We start from the raw sequence: 21,713 nt of genomic DNA on the forward strand, positions 1-21,713 counted from the left end.
AACACAGGACATTTATGGACACTATTTGGTGCTCTGGTGGACTCCCTGCCAGAAGAGCTCCCACTTGAAGGAACTAAATGAAGAACAGGCCACATGGAATCATAAGTGGACAGGCTCACAGAGTGTGCATAATGCTGCTTTAGGATCTGTGTTTGAGAACAGAACCAGGTACACCCGACGGTCTCACCATTGTGGTGGTCTCTGACAATTCAATAAAACAAGCGTGAGTTTTTCCTCAATGAGAAGTCACCTTTCTAAGTTTGAGCTTTAGAAGGTATGATATTGCAAGCTTAAGTGGGCCAAATGTTTGCAATGAGCCTCAGGAAGTCTTCCAAATGTAAGGCTTGGGATCATGTCTTAAAGAGTAAAAATGCAATAACATAGCTTTAGAGTGGCCTCCTACTAGAAATAAATACAGTAACTTGTATTCTACTTATCTATTGCTGCATAACAAACCACTCAAAAATGAAGTGACTTGAAGCAATTTATCATTCTTTCTCATAGTTCCATGGGCTATCTGGCTCAGCTGGCTGATTCTCTCTAGGTTCTCTCACATAGTTGTGGTCAGACAGTGGCCGGAGTCATCTGAAGGCTCAATTGGACTGGACATTCAGGAAGGAATACTCACATGGTCACTAGCTGAGAGCTCAGCTAGACCACTGACTGGAATGTCTACATGTAGCCTCTCTCTGTTATTGGGGTTTCTCACAATATGATGACCAGATTCCAAAGACAGGAAGTAGAAACTGCCAGTTCCTCAAAGTCTGGGTCCAGAAACTGGCAAATAGCATTTCCACTATATTCTGTTGTGCTTTTTAAACTGTAACAATGATCAATGTATTGCCTCTCAGCTATGTAGTTTCTTCTTTATCAGTTGAACTAACGTTAAGTTTTGTCAGTGGAGTGCTTTGCCAGTAGAGATGCTGGAGAAGGAAGGGGCTTTCTCTTCCTGGCTCTGATGCACTCCTGTCACCTGGTAGCTTCTGTAGCTCTTGGCTCTGCAGTTCAAGGCAGCCAGCAGCACTTAGCAGCAAGTAGCTCCCCTGGCACCCCTTTGGGTTGGTTCACAGCAAATTCTGAAAAGTGCCACCCCCCTGTTTGAGGCTTCTCCAGGCACCCCAGAGGGCATGTTTCCAGCAAGTTCCAGAGTGAGGACACCAGAGCAAGTCATTTAATGAGTCGTGGCTAGGCCTTGACTATATTCTGTTGATTACAGCAGATACAGAGCCCGCCCAGATTTAACGAAAGGGGACACAGACTCTGTATCCCAAATGAGGATTGTCAAAAATATGGCCGTCTTTAATTTTCCACAATTTGTGAAAAGATTAGCTCTTATTCTCAACACTATATATTTGAGCTTTAAACGGATATTTTTCATAGTTCTTTAATAGCAACTCCCACAGAAAATAAAAAAGCAGTATTATATATAATACAAATATAAAAGAGTAATATTATGCTATATTTCACTGCAAGCTCATCACCTCTAAGTCTGAGCTGTTGTTTTTTTCCCAGTAGTCTGGATGAGTTTGCACCAAGTATCTCTTCTCTGCTTAGTTCCCTTGATGGCCAAAAAATTATGTCAGCAAAGACAAGGTAAGAAGGACAATTGGTGGACCAGGACACAGATCAGAGCCACACAAAAGTGCAAATCCACAGCGTGGGCTGTGTGGCCAATCTAGAATTTTTCCACAAATTGTGACTGTTGGAATTCTGCCAGCATCAGCCACACAGTCCACAATGACTCAATACTCGAGAGCTTTTGCATTGCTAAATGTTTCTGGGGCTCAGAAATCAATATCTAATCACACTTAACTGGAGCCCGATATTCTGTACACTCAGCAGTGTAGGTTTCTGGTTGCTGGATATACAAAAGTTAACATGGGAAGCAGGACATTTGTGGGAATGAGCAGCATTAACAATATTGCCATTCTGGTGCAAATCATGCAAATCACTGCTAATGATGTTTATTGAGTGCTCATTTTTGCCAGGGTCCCACTCTACCAAGGGTTTTAAGATCATACAAAGGAAATAAAGACACTTTGCGTGTGTGTGTGTGTTAGTCACTCAGTCATGTCCGATTCTTTGTAACCCCATGGACTATAGCCCACCAGACTCCTCTGTCCATTGAACTTTCCAGGCAAGGATACTGGAGTGGGTTGCCATTTCCTTCTCCAGAGGATCTTCTCGACCCTGGGTTTGATCCCTGGGTTGGGAAGATCCCCTTGAGGAGGGAATGGCTACCCACTTAGGTATTCTGGCCTGGAAAATTCCATGGACTGTATAGTCCATAGAGTCACAAAGAGTTGGACACGACTGAGTGACTTACACTTTTTTTTACCTCAGAAGTTAATGTTACTTTTGTGTCTCAGCCCTTCATTAGGAACATAATAACTAAACTACTTCTCAAAATCTGTCAGCTTTCAAGTCCTGAGTAATGGGATTATCAGGCTTCCCAGGTGGCTCAGTAGTAAAGAATCCACCTGCCAATGCAGGAGACATGGGTTTGATCCCTGGGTCAGGAAGATCCCCTGGAGAAGGAAATGGCAACCCACTCCAGTATTCTTGCCTGGAAAATCCCATGGTCAGAAGAGCCACGTGGACTACACCCCATGGGATTACAAAGAGTCAGACACCACTTATCGACTAAACAACAACAATGGGAATATCGAGTAATGGGAACATAAGCTACACCTGGCTCCCTGCTAAGGACTCGCTAGTCTCTATTCAGTGAGGAGTTTACTGAGAAACCAACTTGGGCTTTTAGTGAGACATTACAGGGTCAGAAGTGTAGTCAAGTCCCTACTGTCCCTTTTCTATTCCTAAGCTGCATAATTCACACTGAATTCACAACTAAAACCCTCAGAAAATGTCTAACAGCAGCAGTGCTGTCCCTTTCCTTTCTCATTGGCTGGCTCCCCATCACCTAACAAATGGGTTTGTATTATAACACTTCCTAGATGAGTGCTTTTCAAACATTATGTCCACAAGAATCTCACCTGAGGATCCTGCTACAATGCAAGTTTCAATTCAGTGGGTCTCAGATGGAGTACTGAGATGCTGCTTTTCTAACAAGCTCCTAGATAATGTTGATACTGCTGGTCCTCAGACCACACTTTGAGGGTCAAGGATGGAGGTTACTATGGAGAAAGCTTTAGCTGCTTCCAGCAGTGTTCAAAAGAAGAAAGACAAAACACAGGTCTCCAGTTTCCTATCTTTTCCTCTCTCTCACTCAAGCACTAGAGACTAGATGACAATCAAACCTCAAGAACAGCCTTGGAAACCTTGAAATTCTCTAAGCTGGATATGCAAATTAAACTCCAACTGTGACCCCAGGTTTAAAACACCAGCCCAGTTTGCAGAAGCTGAGAACCAGAAAACACTGAAAACTGAATTTAAAAGCTTGAATCTACCCTCACAGTCATGAATATCAGAGAATCACTTCAAATTTGTTTGAAAAAGCTGAGACCCAGCTTTTCCTTTTTTTTGACACCAAGAAAGAAAAGGTACATGTTTGCTTGCCTTACAGGTCCTGCAGATTTGTTTCTTGACAGAGTTTAAGACAGAAAGTTAGAAACTAAACTTTTTTTCTAAAGCAGCTACATATTAGAAGCATAGAAGCTTGGATTTTTCAATTTATTTTGAATTATCTAGATATTTGTCCTGACTCCTCAGAGCATGCTAAGAACTTATATTGTTGTTGCTTTGCTGTCTCCCCAAGTCTTTTATGTTCCTTATCTGCATATCATCTTAGGTCACTCTGTCCCTTAAGGTCCATAAAACTGGTCCAGCCTTCTATTCTGTACTCTCTGGAATGCCTACCCAAGACCTCTTTATGTTCTGGGGGGAAACTTATGTTTTATGTTCATTTCTATTTCAAATTATACTGAATTTTGTTCTCTGCTTTTTGTACTTTTTAACTTTTTTTTTCCCTCCTAGACTGTCCCCATCCCAGCCCCTTCGAACCTTCATTTCAAGCTCTTGTGTTTTGAAAAACTTTCACTGAAGGTCATAAGTGGAGAATTATACTGCTGCACTGCAGACCAGCAACTTTGTAGTGTGTATCGCATAGTACTATTCTTGAAAATTCTATCAGGTGCCCACTTTAAGTACATCTCTGGACCTTTTGCCTTCTGGCTAATTATCCCTTTTCCCTTTCCTTCCCATTTCTCTCTCTATACCACCTCTCCCCGATTGCCTCTAAACAGTCCAATTGTGTGTTCATACCCAGTTATGCAGTGCAGTTTCACTCTTTACATCCTGTGTTCCCAAACTGTGCCAAACTCACTTTTGCATTTCTGAAGTCCATCAGTGTGCTTTCCTGTATGAAAGAATCATTAGCAGATTGTCATCCCTCCTTTAAGGGGCTCCATTTCTTTGGAAGTTCATGGAATTTAAAACATCTTTTTTCATTAAAAAACATGATCTCACTTGGCCTCATTACTCTGAGGTAGGAAAAACAAGCATTCATGTGGCCATGTTTGACAAGGAAACTAAAACCCAGAAAAACCACATAACTTATGCAGAGTCCCCAGGTTAGGGACAGAACCAGGACTGAGACCCAGCTTTCCTGATATCTGGTGTATTCTTTCTACTGAGTCATTGTTTTGCTGGATGAGACTAAATATGCCACCATTTTGCAACCATATGAAAACTTGACTAGTAACATTGATGCAATCTACATGAGTCTATGTACAGCAAATAGCAGCTGTGCAACTGGAATCTACTTCAACGTTCTCTCCAGTCCAAATTGGATTTCTTCATATAATTTCCATACCTTGCACGTTGTGATGTATCTTTACACTCAAAGACTTCTTCATTTTTCATTCTGAATGCAAAATAACATCCAGACTTTCATTTGAAGATGCCTAACAGACAAGAGCACCACCTGTTCTTGATTTATTTTCAACCAATTAAGCATTTAAATTGTTTCTCATGTAAATTGAATTTACTTTTACTACTTTTTCCTCACCCTTTTTCTTTTCCACAACCATCAACAATGTCTAGTAAACAATTGCTTAATGTGCTAAGCAAACAAAAGTGTGGTTATTGGGAAGTGGAAATGAGAGAGAGAGGTGAAGCCGGACAACTACAAACTGTTACCAGACCTGACTGCCCTTGCGCAAGGTGAGCTTAGACAGGTCACTGCACCTCTCTGGACTTCTGTTTCCTCCACCATAAAATGAGGCTTAGATGAGGTCTCTAAACTTTGACAAGGTAAAACTGTCACCATCTTCCTTGCTGACCTTCACTTCCTCCTGACTCAGAAGAAGCGGAGCACCTTCATTCTAAGACTCCCCCTTACATTTGAGATTCCGAGTTTACTCTTCTTGACTTTGATTAAGAAGTTCTTTCTCTTAAAGTTTTGATCCCCCCCTTTTTTCCCATTAACGTCTTCCCTTTTTCTACCACCAATTCACTGTCAAGAACTAACCAATTGCTAGGACCCAGGTTCGATCTCTGATCAGGGAACTAAGATTCCTCATGCCATGAGGCAAGGCCAAAAAGAAAAAAAAAAAAAAGGAATCAATGATTTCTATGGTTTCTTTCTCCACAATTCAATTAGGTTTCCTGCTGACTCCACACTCCTTCCTTTGCAGCTAATCATTTTCAACCATCTCAATTTTCAAGTGATTTAGAAAACAGGTATGAACTCAACCCAGACTCAAGGAAACATGTGCTGCATGTGCTGCAAATGAATTGCTAACACAACAGTGTTACCATTACAGCAATCAATATATATTTAATAACTTGTTTGAAACAGGCCATATTTCTATTTTCAGTGAAATTAATCAGAAGCTTTCATGGAAATCTTTATGGAACACATGATTGCATGAATGTAATTTTAATTTAATCTGCATTTAAGCAAATAGGTTAAATTTTTTTCAACCAAATTTATTTTTCTTGGCTTATGGTTTTATTAATTTATGATTGATTTGGTTAAACTAGAAAAATATATGAGAAGTCAGTTCTCCACTTAAAAGGGCTAAACTGAACTTAAAGCCTTGTGTCAGTGAAAGATAACAGAAAACCAGCTTTTGCAACTGTCTTTGAAGTAGGAAATACAGAGTTTTTGACAATTTTTGCCCCAAAATGGTAAGTAGAGAAACTCAAGGTTTGTCTCCTCTGTTACCATGTTCAGGAAACCCTGAACCCACTCCCACAACAGCCTTAGGACTGAGGAATAGGCCTTGACAGGACATGCCCAAGGTATAGCAGCTTTCGGAGTGCCTTCAGTAAATGATCTCATTTTATCCTCATCACTCTAGGAAAGCAAAAGGGGAAGATAAGCCATCTCCTTCTAGTATCATATAAAAGATAATGTTCCTCACCTTCAATCATGAATTTATGCATTTTATTATCATGCACTTATCATTTGCCAGCAACTGCTCTCCATCACTGGTTCTCGAAATGTGACCTGCCCCCCGCCCCTCCAAGGCCAGCAGCATCAGCAACACCTGGGAACTTACAAGAACTACAAATCTTCAGCCCTAAGCCACACCTCCTGAACCAGAAACTCTAGGATGGGCCAGGAATGTGTGGATAAACAAGTCCTCCAGGTGATTCTGATGCCTCCTAAAGTCTAAGAACCACTGTTCTAAATATGAACGTGAGCAGTACACATGCCTCAGCTTCAAAAGGTTCTCTAGGTCAGTGGAATAAATGGCCAAGTAAACAAAGCATTAAAATATAATGAACGACATGCGAACTAGTAAAAATATAGAAAAAAAGCAAAACTGATCAACAGCACTCAGAGAAAGCCCACTGACTAAAGGGCGCTGCACTGTGAGGAATTATTTGAAAAATAGAGTAAAACAAAAAGCTCTTTAATGAGGTGTGGGATCTCAGGCCCCTGTGCTCATCAAGGGAACAACATCAAAAGTGCTGAAACCAATCTAGTCCAAATACAGGATCTCTGATTCTCCTTCCGAATTCTGTGACTCTGCTCCCACTCTGCAAGGAGATCACAAAAGTCAAATACTAAGTATTTCAAAAATGTTGGATTCAGAGGCTGCTATAGTTCATTTTCTTTGGGGCAAGGTAGTAATCAGTCCTCAGATTGGGAGGGAGGTAAGTGCTAGTCATGTCTCTTACTTTGTTACCAGCTCCCTTATAGGATCAACAATTCCCAACAGGGAGAAAATGTAATGACTACCCCCCGTCTTTCTAGCTGTGATGAGAGGATGAAGGGCTTGAGGAGTTTTCTTTAGTGTTTCTCCACACTGATCCTTCGATGGGAGCCTATAGAGCCTATAAGCAAACATATCAGCATTATCCCTTAGTAATAGCTACCATCTGGAGAGCACTTTTCCATTCACAAAGTGATTCATCTGTGGTATTGTATTTACCTGACTTTGGTCACAATCCTATGACCAAACAGTCTCTTTCAATTCTTAAGAAGAAAAAAACTCAGAAAACCTTGAAGGATCGTGTTATGGGCCAAACTGTATCCTTCATGGTCAAGTCTTAACGTTCAGTGTCTCAGAATTTAGAAACCAGGTCTTGTAAATGTAATTCATAAAGGAAACCAACCCTGAATATTCACTGAAGGACTGATGCTGAAGCTGAAGCTCCAATACTTTGACTGCCTGATGCGAAGAGCTGACTTACTGGAAAAGACCCTGATGCTGGGAAAGATTGAAGGCAGGAGGAGAAGGGGGACAACAGAGGATGAGATGGCTGGATGGCATCATCAACTCAGTGGACATGAGTTTGAACAAACTCTGGGAGAGAGTGAAGGACAGGGGAGCCTGGTGTGCTGGAATCCATGGAGTCGCGAAGATTCTTAGCAACTGAAAAAAATGGAGTTAAGATGCAGTCATGCTGGAGTAGGGTGGGCTCTAATCTAATATAAACAGTGTCCTTATGAAAAGGGGGAATACAGACACAGACACAGACACACACACACACACACACACACAGAACACCATGTGAACACGAAGACAGGACTGAGGATGACACTTCATAAGCCAAGGAGCATCCCAAATTGCCAGCAAAGTACCAGAAGCTAGGAGAGAGGCATAGAACAGATCCTCCCTCGTAGTCCTCAGAACAAACAATCCTGTCAACACCTTGATTTCAGAACAGTGAGACAGTAAGTTTCTGTTGTTAAAGCTGCCCAGGTTGTAGAATTTGTTACATCAGCCCTAGCAAACTAATACAATCAGCTTCGCCAAAATCTCTGAGGGGTATTGGACACAAGTGGCTTTGGTGCCACTTCAATAGAGAGGGCACAGAGAGGAGTCAGTGTCACCCCACTGTGCCCCTGAGCCTGGCATCTCACAGACTTCCTTTCATCAACAGTGGCACTCAGGGTCATAACCAAAGAAGCCAGCAGAACTGGCTGGTACAGTGGGATGTTTGGGGGACCCAGTAGAATCCCAGAATAAGGGCAGCAGGGTAGAAGGAAAGAAAAACTGAGGCTGCCATTTGTCTGGGAAGGCATGTGTGAACTCCTCACCCATGGGACCCCCATAAGCACATTGTCGGGGGGGGGGGGTCATTACCCAGCAGGAGGCACAATTCCCCATCAACAAGAAGAGCAAAAGTCACTGAAACAACCAGTTTAATCTGATCAGCATTTTAGTTAAGAAAATGACCCATAACTTTGAGTTCTCTTTTGGGATTGCTCTGTTCATCGTGGGAAAAGCAGCAAACTCTCATTTCCCATATCATTAAGGTAGAGACATTAACCAGAATCATTGTGTGTCTGGAGAACTTAGTTTGGCAAGATTGCAGAGAGGATGGAAGGAAATGGGTTGAGAAAACATTAACAACTTCAGTCAGCTATGCTGACCACCAGTCAAGTACAGCTTATACAACCATTTCAAGATGAAAAATGGAAAGTAAAATGAGGAAAGGAAGAGAAAAAAATATAAAACAAAATTATGATGCAAAAATGTTGAACTTTCCTGGTGGTCCAGTGGTTAAGACTGTGCTTCCACAGCAGGGGGCCTGGGTTTAATCCCTGGTCAGGGAACTAAGATCCCACATGCTACACGGCATAATCAAAAAAAGAAAAAAAAAAATCTGTTGAAGTGGTCATTTCCAATTTTCTAGGCACCCTAAATAAAATGTATAACTACAAGAGAAGGCCTTGTTTAATAATATAAGATCTTGTTCTTTTTACTTTTTATTAGAACAGGGCTATGCAAAGAGTACCAGGAACAAGCAAAAGAAAGCAATGGGTTGGATGATTAACTTGTCAATGAAAATAAACAATATGTACATATTTTAGACCCTCCAAAATCAGTTTGTGACCAGAGAGCCTCATGGAGAACCTAAGAATATTAGTTACAATAGGTAGAAGGAAAATGGAGATCCTAGTAGTTGAAAAGATTATGTCCTCAAATATTATTAAAATTATAAAATTTCATGATATATATTAATTGTATCATTTTTAAAGGTATTTAAAATGATAAAGCTATAATTGTATAATTAATATAACTAGCTTAGAGATAATTATCACAGATGTTTTCACAACCCGGAACTGACAGCTATTAATAATTGTAAGTTCTAGTTGGCAGAAATATCTATTTCTCTTTTTCCTTTTCTGTTTTCAAAAATATCTCCAAAAAAGCTGAACTCACTCCAGTATTCTCGCCTGGAAAATCCCATGGACGGAGGAGCCTGGCGTGCTACAGTCCATGGGGTTGCAAAGAGTCGGACACAGCTGAGCGACTTCACTTCACTTCACTTCAAGGAATACACTGACCAACCTACCTGACTATAGTTCTGACATTTACCAGCATTTTGAGTTTGAGCAAATCTTTTACTCTCTAAATTGTTTCCTCATCCACCAAGTGAGGTTCATAATAATACAAGGTTATTTATGAGGATTAGAGGTGATATATATAAAGAAATGATAATAGACAGTAAAACATCCCCCAACCAGTGACTACTCCTATTCCCGAATCTCCTCGTGGATGTCCCCAGTGTGTCATCATCCAGCTCAGGCATGAGTGCTTTAAACTCTGACAAGGAAGCCTTACCTCTCAGGCTGGTGTGTTACATTTTTAAATTCTTCATCATTAGAAAGTCCGCTAAACAGTCTGCCTGGAAGTCACTATGGTTCTACTCAGGGCACAACATCCTTCCATTCAGCATTCTTTAAGCACTTCAATTCAGCTAAGAATCTTCCACTCTCCTTCAGCTCCCTTCCCCATCTTTAATGCTTCTCTTTTCCAAGTTGAAACGTATCAAGCTGGGACTTCCCTGGTGGTCCAGTGGCTAAGAATCCACCTTGCAATGCAGGGGATGCAGGTTCGTTCCCTGATCTTGGACCAGTAACCCACATGCTTCCTAGCAACTCAGTCCCCTCACAGCAACAAAAGGTACCACATGACACAGGGAAGGTCCCATGCACCACAACTACATACCTGATGCAGCCAAAATAAATAAATTTTTTTTAAAAGTCTCAATCTATCATATCAAATGAGATTTAATGTTGAGTTCCTACCCCATGATGGTGAATTTCCTCCATGCATGCTTCCACTGACTTTACCTCTTTAAAAATTGCAATGCCTGGAGTTAAAATGGGAGTTGGATTCTTCTCCCTTTTCCATACCCTTGTTGTCAATCATGGATGGGCAAACATTTTCCATGAAGGGTAAGATAGTATGTATCTTCAGCTTTACTAACCCTACAGTCTCTGTGCAGTCACTCAATTCCAGTACCAGAGCACAAATGCAGCTATAGACAGTATGTCAAAGAATGTGCATGGCTATGTGCCAACAAGAGTTCTCTTACAAAAACAGGGGGCAGGCAATGTTGGGCCAGTAGGTCACAATTTGCCAACCTCTGTGTCAGATAATATTCTCCTGCTAAAGACTCCCACTGGCATTTTCCAATGGCTTCACCATACTAGTGCGTCTTTAGTCATACTTGCCATTGAGCTTAAACAATATGACATGAATGTAAGTGCCTTTCTGGGTGCAAAGAAGGATAAATACATAAGAACAGAATGTAGCCAACCTCACTCTTGGTACATGCAGCAGCATGAAGCATGTTGAAACACTGCAGAATGGATGCTTATTGTCAGTGCCTGCACAGATACAGAAGCTACCAGCTACCACAAAGCCGTCAAGGCATTGCCATGACTGAGCTTAGCATGGAGACAAGTTGATGTTCCTCATGATGCAAGTGTTCCACAGACACACAGGAGATTGGGAGAGCCCAAGTGGTGAACTTTGCCTTCATCTGTGTTACATACCATCTTGAGAGCTTCAGTTCACCTCTCTAACCTGCTATGTACTTTTTGGATAATCGTTTTATTATCTAATGTTCAGAGTCACATTCATCCTTTCCTTTTTTTATACATCATTTTCTTCTTTATTCATAAAATATTTACAGAATTAAGGTATTCACATGGTAGTAATTAATTAGCAACTAATGAGGCACCAAAAAACCCACAAAATTTCTTTCACCAGCGACATAATTTCATGGCTATATAATTCAATTCAACATTTTTTTGTTTACTCAGACTCAGGAATGTCCTTAATTAAGATTTGTTATCATTTCCTGCCTTGATGATTCAGTATCTAGAGTGTCACCAGCCTAAATCGGCGCAGGAGTGAAAAGAACACTAGATTTCAAGTCAAAATGCAAATATTAGTTCCATTTGTTACTTTTTAGTTTGAGCAGTTAAGGAGGTTAATTAAATTCTCTCCCTTTCCATCTCTTCATGCATAAAATAGAGTAAATAACTTACCCTGACTATTTAATAAAGTTAATTTGTTAAATATGGACATGGATTAGAAAGTTTTCTCCATATTCGTAATGTGTTGACTGTACAGAAAAAGAGTCAAAATGTACTGTTAGCAGAAAAGGGTACAAACCAGTAGTAATTTTTCTGGAAGAAACCACACAAAGTTTAATAATACTAAAGTGCTAACAATGATCATCCCTGTATGGTAAAATGATGAGTGACACTTATTTTGCTCTTTTTTGCTTATATGTAGTTTCTATGTTTTCTATAATAAGAAATGCTAATGGTATAATAAATAAAGGGCCAAAATTTTAAATAATTACTTATTGAATTATAAAATAATACATGTTAATTCTAGAACATTTGGAAAATACAAAAGAGCATAAAAAGATTACATATATTAACATGCACTTACCAGCGTGTTGCTAGAATTCATAAGAGGAACTGCAGGAAACCATCTTTAAGCTTGAGTCCCCACATTCCTTGGTTCCTGGTACTCACAGAGTTAGACGAAAAAGCAGCTGAATACCTACATATATCAGGCAACATTTTTAGTATGTAACTCTCCATAAGGAACTCAAATTGCTTTGGCCCATGTAATGAGAAGTGAATCATGAAGAGGCATTTCAGCTGGCACTGCTAAAACATGCGATGCTGTTAAAAAAGAGCTATATATAAAGCTTGTTTGGGGAACCTTGATTTTAAATAACTGGAAATAAATATATTTTCTCTAAAAAAATAAATCGAAACAACAGAGTAAACAAGACTTTTAATTCCTTTAAAGGGAAGTACGTTAAGGGTGAACTTTGGAAAGGGCTTACATTCAATACTAGAATTCTTTCAAATGCCTCTCGAATCTAAAACACGAAGTCTAGCTGTTCCATCAGAGTGGCCCTTAATCAGCTCCAAAACTTGGGGAAATACACTAAGACTAATGTAGAATATTAGGAGCAATACATGGTGCAAACAAATCTCATCCCCTCCTCGTATCACCACCAAATGGGAAACAGAAGGAAATTCATGACTGACTTCCTATGCAGCAAGCACATTTTACATTCTTCCTAAACCTAAAGCCACGTATAAGAATTGCATAGTGATCATAGATGGAGCTAGTATCCCAGCGATTCTCTTTCATTCTTTTCAAAAGGTTTTCTGCAGTGGCTAAAACTGTTTCCTAAAAATAAACCCAGAGGGAGAAAACAGTTACAAATTATACATCTGATAACAAACTTCTACCTCTTGATAGGTTGTATACAGAACACCTATAACTAAATAATAAAAAGACAAATAACCCAGTTTTTAAACAAGCAAAGGATCTGACTAGACATTTCTCCAAAGAAGATACACAAAAGGCCAGCAAACACGTGAAAAATGCTCATTACTATTGGTCATCAGCGAAATACAAATTAAAGTCACAGTGAGATACAATTTCACACCCACTAGGGTGACTATAATCAAACACATGGAAAATAATATTTTGCCAAGGATATGTAGAAATTAGAACCTTCACTTATTGGTAGTTAGAATGTAAAATGGTGCAGCTAGTAGGAAAATAGCCTGGCAGTTCCTAAAAAACTAAACACAGAATTACCATATGATCCAGCAATTTCACTCCTACACATACACCAAAAGAGATGAAAACATAACTCCACACAAAAATTTGTACACTGTTCATAGCAGCATTACTTGTAACACCCCCAAAGCATAAGCAACTCAAATATCCATCAAGTGATGAATGGAAATATATGGTCATACAATGGAAAATTGTAAAAAAAGGAATGAATACTGACAAGCGCTACAACGTGGATGAATCTTGGAAACATTAAATGAAAAAAGCCAGTCACGAAAGACCACATATTGTATGACTTCATTTTTATATAAAATGTCCAGGGATAAGCTAATCTACAGAGAAAGTAGATTAGTGGTTGCCTAGGGCTGGAGGAGAAGGTGACTGAGGGAAAAATAGAAGTGACTGCTGAAGGCACATGTTTCTTCTTGGAGTGAAAATGAAGTTTTAAAATGAATTGCGGTGACTGTTGTAGAAGTCTGTGATACACTAAAAATCGCTGACACTTTAAATTCTCTTTTCTTGATATACAGCCTTTCTGTGTGACTTCTTATTCGGTCCCGCTTCCTCTGATTCTTAAAAGCAAAGTCCAGCAATATCTCTGCCTCCTAGATATGCATCCTGCTGCAATGAGGGTTTGAGAGATTGCACGTCAAGGAATGCCCACTTTACCTGTGCTGGCTCTTTTGAAACTTACAGTGTCTACATTTTTATAAATTCTCCTCCTTTCTGTTACCATTGCCCAGGGAATTTATAGTACCTTGAAAGTGAAAGTGTTAGTTGCTCAGTCATATCTGACTCTTCTGTGATCCCATGGACTATAGCCCACAGGCTCCTCTGTCCATGGGATTTCCCAGGCAAGAATACTGGAGTGGGTTGCCATTTCCCTTCTCCAGGAGATCTTCCTGACCCAAGAATCGAACCCGCATTTCCTGCATTGGTACCTTAGTTTCATCAAAATTGTTGCTTGGGAGTTTGTGGGAGGTTTTTTCTTTTCTTTTTTTTTTCTTGTGTTCATTTTGGTTGGGGATGATTTCCAAAAAGCAAGAGGAAATGCCCAATTTATATTGTAATATTCATGGCAGAAGTCTGTCTCTTCATACTTCCTCTGAAACCTTGCTTCATGTGTATTTTTCAAGCTCTTGTCTATTTTTCCTCAAGTTTAGTAAAGAAAGTAAAAGGTTTCCATCGTCCTTTATGCCCCTAATCTACCACTGTGCTCTTTCTTCTCATTTACCAAATATTTATTAAGTAACTGCTATTAAGCACTGAGCTCAGTACTACAGTTATAATGTTGACCAGTATCACTGATGTCCCTGCACCCCTGGAGCTTACAATCTGGAAGCAAGAACTCAGATTTAAATAAGCAACATAAATAATCTAATTTCAATATCCCTACTTTCCCACCTTCCATTCACTTTTCAGTCCTCAGTCCTTCTGATATTATTCAGGCAACAACACTGGAGAAATTTTCATGGACAAATCCAGTGACCATCTGCTGGTCTTCATCTCACCTTCCTTCTCCATGGCACAGTTCACCATTCCTTTCTGTTTAAAATGCACGCTACCTGTATTTCTGTGACCGCACATGCTCCTCATTTGCCCTTGCTTTCTCTGTCCTCTGACAGTCCCTGCCGATTCTCATTGAGAGTGGCAGTTCTCCAGGGCTCTGTCCTTAGCCCTCTTCTCTGGTCACTCTGCATGTCTTCCCTAAGCAACTTCACACACACACACACACAGTTTAGTCACTCTTTCTATGACAAACAACTCTCAAATGTGTATCTTTAGCTCAGACTTCTCCCTTGAGCTCAAAGTCCATATATCAGCCATATATATATCAGTCCATATATCAGCCATATCAGTCCATATATCAGCCTAGATATCAGATATCTAGGAAGATATCTGCACCTGGATGTCCCTCTTTCAATACCAAGTGGATGGATGGAAAACTGAATTGATACCTTAATCCCCAAACCTATTAATAAAGCTATATTCCCCAGACTGTTCAATGGCTTTACCATATACTCCATCACTCAACATTAAAACCAGGCATTTATCCTGCCATGTCTCTGCCACTTCCTGATATCTTTTAATGTATTGTGTTTTAAATCGTCTCCTTCCCTCCAAGCCCATCTTTACTTCCCTTGTTCAAGCCTTTACCATCCCAGACCCAAACTACTGCCATAGCGTCTTAGCTGGTCTTACCACCTCGTTGTCCTCTCTCTCATACTACCACTAGCACCAGAGTGATCTTCCTAAAATGCAAACCTAATCATGATATATTCCTTTTAAAAACCTTTTAGTTTTTCCCCCTACCACTGGAAAAAATATAAACCCCTTACTATAATTGAAAAACCTTCCATGATTTGGCCTCTGCCTGCCACCCCTATGTTTTGCTACTTTCCTCTTTTCCCTGTCCTATACCCTACAGTCTGTTGTATCTCTTGAAAAAGTGAAAGTCGGTCACTAAGTTGTGTCCAACTCTTTCCTGACTCTGTGGACTGTAGCCTGCCAGGCTTCTCTGTCCATGGGGATTCTCCAGGCAAGAGTACTGGAGTGGGTTGCCATGTCCTTCTCCAGGGAATCTTCCTGACCAGAGATCAAACCTGCATCTCCTGCTTGGCAGGCAGATTCTTTACCACTGAGCCACCTGGGAAGCCCACTGTATCTCTTTCTCAAACTTGTCATGCTAGTTGAAACCCTGTATCATCCAACATAATCCTTCCTGGATCACACACCCTCCATGTTTCCAGCTGATGAATTCTTGCTTATTCTACAAGATTCAACCTAAGGGTCGCCTCCCCTCTGAAGCCTTGCCTGCCCCCGAGCCCACCCCACAATATCATCTCCTCTGAGCCTCTGTTTGATGCCCTTTAAGGCACCTAAGAACATCTATTCCATCATGTTCAAATTCTGTTTATTCATCAGGACCTTGACTAGGCTGAGAGCCCCTTGAGGGCAAGGATGGGGTCTTATTTATTTTTGCACCCCAAGTGTCTCTCCACGGAGAAGGCAATGGCACCCCACTCCAGTATCCTTGCCTGGAAAATCCCATGGACGGAGGAGCCTGGTAGGCTACAGTCCAGGGGGTGGCTAAGAGTAGGACACAACTGAGCGACTTCACTTTCACTTTTCCCTTTCATGCACTGGAGAAGGAAATGGCAACCCACTCCAGTATTCTTGCCTGGAGAATCCCAGGGATGGCGGAGCCTGGTGGGCTGCTGTCTATGGGGTTGCACAGAGTCGGACACGACTGAAGCGACTTAGCAGGAGCAGTGTCTTTCCAAGGCCTGACACTCCAATGTTTGTGAATGAATGAAGGAGGGTGTGAATGAACGAAGTGTGGGAAGATCACAGTGTATGGAAAAACACATATACTCCAGTCAGTGGGGAAATGCATTTTACAGCTATAGTGGTGTTGAAAGACAGGAAATACAGTCCTTCCCCCTGGCTATTAAGTGTTTTACATCAGATCCTTTCTGAGGTGTTAAGAGTTAAATCAATTTCCAGGAAACCATGATTGCTGATATAAAATATGTCCTGAGAGGAATATTTCCGTCTGAATACTTTTTACACACACGAAAGGGAAGAGTGCACCTTTAGCTCATGTTTGATGCTGTCATCTATAAGTTCATGCCCTCTCCATTCTCCAGGCCCTTGTTTGAGGGCTAGTAGATAAGTATGTTAGCCAAGCAGCAGTCTGTGCACAGGTTCTTTGCAGAGCTGCAAAGCTGGCAGATTCTTTGCAGTGTAATAGCCGTCTTCCAATCAGTACCTGGTCAGTACCTGAGACAGAGGGTGCCAGGTGGAGCCAAGAGGGACCGGACCAATCTGACCAACATGAAGAACAGGGCTTCAGACATGCAAGGGGTCATCACCAGAGCAAGGACAGAGAACCATGTCCACTCTGGAAGACAGGTGCTGGATTCTGGGGGTCCCCATGATGAAGCCAAAGCAGGTACTGGGCCACCATTTAAGAAATCCACAAGTGTTAAGAAGTATAAGAGGAGCCTGTGTGTTATGTGGTAGCCTGGATGGGAGGAGAGTTTGGGGAAGAATGGATACAACTATATGTATGGTTAAGTCCCTCCGCTGTTGACCTAAAACTATCATAACATCATTAACCGGCTATACCCCAATACAAAATAAAAAGTTTAAAAAAAAAAAGAGAGAGGAGCATTGTGTCCTGTGATGGAAGCTCCATGTGAGGGCAGGGGCAGAGGCCAAATGTACAGGTTCAGACTAGACCCAAGGGAACAAAGAAGAGAAAGCAGCATTACAGTTTCCTGTAAACCCATATTAGCAATGGCAAGACAGTATTGCTCCCTGAAGCATTGGCATTCCTGATATGTATAGATAGAGACATGTAATGGACATTTTTTAGTGTTGGGTGCCCAGAACCATGTCCCTGTATGTTTTTTATTAGTGGACACTATCTTTCCTGCAGAAAGCCCATTCCTTGCAGTTTGGGTGGTGCTAACCTCATGCACCCCTGGCTCCAGGGCAGGCACGTGACCCTGACCTGACTTCACATCCCCTCCCCAGTCTGCTGGGGTCCCTAAAGTGGTTGATTCGAAGTCTCAGGTATCTGGCAGCCACGTTGCCTATCTGACTGAAGAATGAACAAATACGAATGAGAGATTCAGAGCAAGTCCGTAACATCATTTGATCCCTAAAGCAAGAGTTATCCCTGGGGTTCCTTTCAAGAGAAGTCTGAATTGGGTGTCTGTCACCTGCTGAAAGAGTCCTCCCTCTTAGAGGTCAACACGCATTGCTGCCGAGAGCAAGGAGGACTTGGCAGAATCTTGGGGCCGGGTTTGCAATCTGGGCAGAACACCTAGTCTTCAGAGAACTTCTCATACTTCTTTATGTGACTCTCAGATTTTATGCTGAGATTTTTTTCAAATGAAAAGAGAAGTCTATATTTTCGGTGATTACTATTTTTTTTTTCTGTCTCTTTTTGTTGCTCATCTTCTTACATCCACACTCAACCTTCTGGCAGAGGTGAAGGGAGGGGTTGATTGTGAAATAACACTAGACCACATGAAACCACCTATCTATGAGATACTAGAAGCCATCTTCTGGATACCTAGGGTCCTCCTGGTTAGGGGGAGGGAAGGACACCTAGATGAGAATTACCTGCCAACAGAGAAGCCGGCATAGGCCTGACCTCCACTCAAGTTTAGTTTCCCCCTAAAACTAAAGCGGAGATGGAGCTTTGCTTCATCCTGGTCCCTGCAGGATCCCATAATGGTCCCGTATAATTAGCCTAAAGACATCCCCTGCTGTTTGTTTGCCAAGAAAACAAGTGGAATGTGCTAGAAAAAAAGAGGAGCTGTTCAGTGGTAAATAGCAAGGAAAAGGTGGAAATGTTTGATCTCATATATAGATATGGCCTTTGTGTTCTCCAAATAATTACTTTTGGTTTACTTTTTCTAAAAGACTTGATGGTTGGTTAAGAATGAACAATAAAATTAGATACTAAAAACAAACAAAGCTCTCAGGAGATGGAGCCAATATAAGAGAAACCCAAAGCCTTGGTGCTCACACTTAGCTGAAAAAAACAGACCTGAGTTTTGTCAGCCCTTCTGCATCTATCAGACCTTCTCTCTTAACACCAATTAACTAAGAGAGGGGATCTCAAAGTCTGAGGTAAAGCCTTTGATTTTCAGATAAAAGATCACATCAACTTTCAGAGGAAATTTCAGATGCCATTATAGGTCTTATTGAAACTTCTTCCCAGTCTGTATCCCAGAAAAGCTTGAATCACATTTCTGCAAGATACAAATCAAGAGCCCTGAAGAAGACCGTCAGAGATGTCATTTAAAAACACTCATATTAGACCAAGAAGGTGGTGGCCAAATTAGAGACAATGTTTGATCCTCTCCCAATTTTCTACTGCTGCAAAGACAGAAACTAATAGCAAATCCTTCTTTATCATTAGTTCTCCTGTTTTTTAAGAGCAACAACTTATTTTGGCAGGTATTTCTTTCTCTTTTTTTTTTCTTGCCAGGGTTTCATAACATTGGCATGCAGCTGGTAACACAGAAGGAGAAAACAGAAACCACATCCGGAAGTAATCATCTCCCAGTCACTTTAATGGATTATAAATGTTAAAGAGCCCATCAATTAAATTAGCATGGTGGTGTTTCATAAAAAGTTACATAAATCTTTAAATGGAGGTAATGCTCTTCTCATTATACTTAGGGATGAGAAGATAGTAAGACCCAAGACCTTACTACACAACAGTAGCCTTGCTTCATTTCTTCTTGTGCTACCAAATTTAACAGACAATTTGAATAAAGCTATCGCCTCGCATACTCACATAAATTGAGTTTTATTGCTAACTGGGGCATATTGAAAAGCGAGAGACTAATGGAGCCAAACTTCCCACAATGATTCAATAAATTTGGTATCCTTTTATTTTTTTTATTTTTTTATTTTTTTTAGGAGAACAAGTTGCATTTTCCTCAATTCTTATTCAACCAGTTGATAGTGGAAAGTTCTTATTTTTCCTCTTAAACTTGCAAATGGGATTCTTTATCTCAGAGGCCCAATCACCATTCCAAAGAGGAGATTTTTATTTTTAAGAGATTCTGTTTTTAATTGGCTACTTAGAAAGTCTATTTTGTAAAACGTAGTTTCTCACTGGAGTTAATTTGATCTGTATGGCTCAAAAAAGGGCAAATTCTACCAGAAGGAAAAGAGTATGGACCCTGGAATGCAGTTACCTGGGGTAATAATACTTAGTAACTTGCAGAAGCAGAGGAAGTAGTTCCTCTTTAATATCTCAGCTCAGGCTTCCTTTTGTTATCGCTATGCCAGTCTCATTATGTTCAGAAGCAATCACGTGCATTGGACAATTGCTTTTTAAGCACTAAGGAACTAGCTGCAGTAATTTGGTTGTTTCCAATCCTTCTCCAAATAAAGACATTCCTCTAACTTGATGAATTTGTTTTTTAACTTACAAACACATTTCCATGGACTCGATCACCTTGTACTGAAAATGTAAGAGAAGCAAAGACTGCAAAGGAGTTGGAAGAAATAAAGAGCCCTTTCCAACCTTTTGAAACACCTGCAACAATCATGAATACATAATGCATAGGCAATAACTCTTCAGTCAAAAAGGAAGACAAACAGAAAAGAGAGCCTTGCATAAAAACTTGGGTGATTCTACACTTTAAATAATAAGGTGAGATGTCACAAAGTATTTTGTTATAGGTGGTATCTGTTTATCTATAATTCTGTATACTACATTATGTGAGAATCTGAGTTTGAGCAAAGTTGGCTCTCTCTCTTTTTTTATTTTTGCTTAAATCCACCCAGGCATTGTGTTCAGAGATAGGGCTCTAAGTTGTTGGGGGACATGAAGGGCTGCAGGGAGTGAATGATGAGGTCAACACTGAATCCTCTGTAGCAGAGGATCGCATTTACTCTGCTTCCTTCCCACCTTGTTGTTCTTTCCTGTAAGTCGAGCCTGCCCCCTCGTGGTGAAAGTAAGAGGCTGCGCTCACTTCCCAGGACGCCTTCTTCCCGTCTAGGTCAGTGAGAGGGTATTGGGAGCAACTGGTCCCTTCACCACCATCCTGTCCTTGAGCTGCTTTTCATTGCTTCTCTCCCCTCTGTTCTCTGTTCCCCTTTTCTTCTCTTACTCCTTCCTTTTGTCTTCTTCTCTCCCCTTGCATTCCAGAGCCATCCACAATATTATTTACCAGCCCAGGCATGAAAGCTAAAATCGGGGCAGACCCTCTGCCTAGGGAGAGGATCTGAACTCTGATTTAAGGAATTCAGACAATGTCAATAAACCATTAAATAACCATCACCCCAAAGAGTAATACCATGTCATCAAGAGCTTAACAGACACTGAACAGGAAATTGGGAGACATGGATTTCCCTGGCCTTAGCCTTATCCCTGGAATATGATATGGATGTAACATGTTTGTATGAAAACCAAGAAACCTGGACATAAGCACAACTTAATAGAGAAGCAGGAGGCAGGAAGATAAAGGGGGTTTCTCTGCCCTCGCCACAGAAAAGCAAAAGGGCACGTACCTTCAAGTCCACCCGCTCCTCAGCAAGCCACCCCAAACACACAATCTAAGTGAACAAAAGCAATGTTCATTATGTAAAGGCAGCCTCAAGATAAAGGTCCTTGTTCCCCTCATGGACCTGTTCCAATCAGCCTGCCATCCATGGGGCCATCCCAAGCAACCAATCCACCTGGAGTATCATTTCTATCCTATTTCTATCCATTTCCTACAAAGAAATTTTTAAAAATTACATGTCTTCAAATATACCTTCAAAGGTATGAACCTTCAAAGGTATATTGCCTTCATTGTCTGTACCTTGTACATTCAGAATCTCTCACTCTCTCTCACACACACTCACACACACACACACTCACACACACACACCCTCAAGTTCTCTACTCTAGCCACACTT

General features: G+C 40.8%; 1 long non-coding RNA gene across 1 annotated transcript in view; it reads right to left on the minus strand.

Moving 5' to 3' along the window:
- Positions 1-21,713, minus strand: part of LOC145523496 (uncharacterized) — a 127,806-nt gene that overhangs the window by 57,137 nt on the left and 48,956 nt on the right. Inside the window, exon 4 of the long non-coding RNA XR_014066626.1 lies at positions 12,120-12,233. This is a non-coding gene — a long non-coding RNA (uncharacterized LOC145523496). The remainder of the gene's footprint in view (positions 1-12,119; positions 12,234-21,713) is intronic.

Source organism: Giraffa tippelskirchi, chromosome 10 (genome assembly GCF_054371585.1).
Source record: "Giraffa tippelskirchi isolate mGirTip1 chromosome 10, T2T-mGirTip1v1.2.pri, whole genome shotgun sequence".
Taxonomy (NCBI): domain Eukaryota; kingdom Metazoa; phylum Chordata; class Mammalia; order Artiodactyla; family Giraffidae; genus Giraffa; species Giraffa tippelskirchi.